General features: G+C 42.7%; 1 protein-coding gene across 1 annotated transcript in view; it reads right to left on the bottom strand.

Moving 5' to 3' along the window:
- The window catches only part of LOC103912743 (vacuolar protein 8-like), a 32075-nt gene that overhangs the window by 7038 nt on the left and 21631 nt on the right, over window positions 1–3406 (bottom strand). The window lies entirely within an intron of this gene.

Raw genomic sequence — 3406 nt, 5'->3', positions numbered from 1 at the left:
CTTTATGCGGTTCTTATGTTTGTTAGTAATGAACTATATTATTCGTGCTACTTAGAAATTGAGACGCATCAGCAAGAGCGTTCAATATAAAACAAATCATCGGTCCTATATACAGTTGAGAAAAATCACATAATTCTGAAACCTGTGAAATGTTAGGATCGCTGAAGCAGCATTGAAAGGCAGATGTCTTTAAAAATTAGTTTAACTTGCATCTTTTATTTAGGTTAAATTGCAAAAGCATATCTTATTTTCTTTTAATATCAGCTGACATCCTCACTTGTGTTCATTTTAAGCACTGTCACAACCAGCCATCCTAAAATAAAACATGAAAATAGATGGAAAGGGCAGTGCTATGCCTAAACTCAGGGCATTTAAAGAATCCTATATGCAGATATGGCTATAAATTTTCCTCTAATTTTATTTTTCCTTCTCTTCAAAGGCAGAAATAATGTAAATTTTAGATAACCCAATTAAATTACCATTCACGACTGTTTTCTGTGCTTTGGGACCAAGTGTCCTCTTTTCTATGTAATTCCATCAACTATGGTACCCTTATTTGATTTACTACAGCCTGAGAGGAGGAAATTGTCTACTGGCTATAAATGAACTTTCTAATATACAATGACTTCCCTGCCAAGCTCTTCTGTTTATTTAGGACCTACACTAGCAAGTGATACTACTTTTTTTTGTACAAAAATTTGCTAAACCTCTTTTTTGGCTGGCATGTGGCTGGGATCCAGATTTTGTTTTCTGGCTCAGTCCTGCACAGCACGAGACAATCATGAGAAAACTCTTGAGTAAAAATGGATTGGGCAGTTCAGATAGATATTGATCTAACCTCTCCCGAGATTAAAAAAGGGGGGAAAAAAAAAGCAAGGAAAAGCATTCCAGCAGCAACTGTGCTTACAATTGCAATGCTGCACTTGCACCCCTTATCCAGGAATTCCTTGACAAGATAAATATTATCCCCTGTTTACCAGGTAGCAAGAAGGGTAGGCAAAGTTGTTTTGTACCTGGAGTGGAAAGTCAGTGGCATCATCTGGAGTAGACAGGCTCCTGCCACCCTGACTTCCAGGTCTTTGCTCAAAGGAATGTGATTTAAAAGGCTGTTTTCTCACAAAGCCTGACTCTCTTTAGTGTTTCAGGGTTGGGCTGTCCTTGGGAGAACTGAATAAAGTTCCCCCTGCAAGAGGGAAGTCTTCCAGCGCTTGCTGGGAATCGCTGTCAACAGCCTGGCCAGGGGATCGCAAAAAAGGGGTTTAAGCAGGGAGAGGAGCTTCTGTGAAGCATTCCCGGGGGTTTGCTTCATGGTAACGAAAGGGCAGATGAATTCTGCCCTATTGTATCCTGGGTAGTATTTGTAATAACTCAAGCATCACTTGACTTGGTTGTAAAGGTTAGCTTTGTTCGGTGGTTTGTTTTCCAACAGCTGTTCCCATGGAGAAGTCCCTCTTTCACTCACTCAGAATTCAGCCTGGGTTAGAGAAAGAAACCTTGAAAAGATTTGAAAAACAGGCCAGAAAAGGCATGGAGGTGGGGAGGCAGGATATGAGTAAGGAGAGGTCAGCCTCTTCTCAGAGCGCCCAGGGCTCACTCGCACAAAGCAGCAACATTCGATAGTCAGGGACAGCCGTGTTTGCTCACTAAAACAAATTTGGAGATGTAGATACTTCTCACTGGAGAATAAACCCTCAAGGGTGATGCTTTGCTTTCCGGCCTCCTGCTGCTGACCCTTTTCCCCCATGAAGGATGGGCTGTTTCACTGCTGGCGTAACAAGTGTGAGCTCCTGGTGCTTTTGTCTGTTCCCACTGACGCTGCGCTGTGCCCTTTGTAGCTGGGGGTTTGAAGCACTGGTAACGACATGTTTCAGGATCAGGGAGGAAAGGAGCTGCGGATACTCTTTTCTGGGAGAACAAAAAGTGTAAATGGTGTTTGGGGGCAAGAAAAGCAAATACAAGTGAGAACAACGTTCCAGCATAACGCTTCATACCAAGTAACGTTTTTACTGTGTGAATAGTCTCCAACTAACTTAGCTGTATTTCAATTGTAAGCTTGTTGAGAGCAAATTGTGTTTTGATTGCATGAGGCAGTTTGACCAGCAATGAGGCTGTTCGGTGCTAATGCAGCCAGCACAAAACCTATGAAGCCACAGTGCCTTTGAAAAGCTCTGTGCTCTAGTTGCTGCTTCCCAGGCATTGAGCTTACCTATTTTTTCCATCATGTCCCGGAATTAGAGGAGGTGCAATTTGGTTCGTACTGTGCTGTGTATGTGCAGCCGAGGTGTATGGCACCAGGTTTCCTGTACCCGGAGGACATTTCAAATCAGACTGAGTGTATTTCAGCCATGAGAAGTGCCTAAGCCCAGCTGTGGTTACTCAGATCGTCTGTCACTACCTGCTTAAAGCAATGTGGCAGGAAAGGTTCTCACTTTTTTTTGCTTTATCTACCCAAACTCTGACTTTCTTAAAAGGTTATTGTTAGCTTAAGACACCTATCAAAAACCTTTCATATCCATGTTCCTAAGGATGCCTTTAATTACCGTAATGGAAAAGCACATTTAAAAACAATAATAATTTGTCAGTCGCTACTTACTGGTTTTATATGGAGGATGAAAGTACAGCAGGAGTGTCTGTTTTGTTTATTTGCTGTAGTTTATTTTTAGTCAGACTTCTTCAAGTATTTGCATAGTGTTGCACTGTTAAGGGTGGCGTTTACCCTGATCGTGGGCAAAAGAACTGTTTTGTAACTAAGGACATGAGGAGACACAGGAAAGTCCTGGTGAATTAGCTAAAGGTAGATAGGATTTCAAATTTTATTAGCCCCTCTTGCTGTCTTGATCCTAATTCAAAAGGTGTTTAATTTATGCAAATGTACTTTTGAATAACTGTCCATATAGGGAAGTAAAGTATTTTTGCACTTTATTTTGCACTGATGTATTTTAAGTGCACACTCTAAATCAGTTTGCTTTTCAATGTATGGGGAAGCTCTGTAGCCAAGGAATAACTTCCTCAGCTGCCTCCATGGCTGCAGTCTCTCATGGCGCTACGCATGTGTCCTGCCCCTTGTTACACCCACCTGGAGACCCCCACCCCTTATGGTCTGGGGACCGAGGGGACCATAGAGAGTTGTAGGGAGTGCAAGGTAGTATCCACGCATCCAAGGAATCTGACACCCACCTCTCCCTCTACTCTCCCCTTGGTCCCATTACAGGTAATCTGATTAACTATGGGATCCTTTGGATCCCACTCACCACAGCAGATAAGCTCCTTGGGTAGTTAGTGACAGTGCAGATGCAGTAGACAAAACCTCGTCAAATTGTGTGGGAGGGAGAAGGGTTGGGAAGTCTCAGAGCCTATCGGTCATTCTCAAAATGCATTTCGTATGCGGTTTTGCCATAACAGAGCG

This window comes from Pygoscelis adeliae, unplaced genomic scaffold, assembly GCF_000699105.1.
Source record: "Pygoscelis adeliae isolate BGI_AS28 unplaced genomic scaffold, ASM69910v1 Scaffold172, whole genome shotgun sequence".
NCBI lineage: Eukaryota > Metazoa > Chordata > Aves > Sphenisciformes > Spheniscidae > Pygoscelis > Pygoscelis adeliae.
The sequence above is the reverse complement of the archived record's forward strand: the minus strand, read 5'-3'. Positions and strand labels throughout refer to the sequence as shown.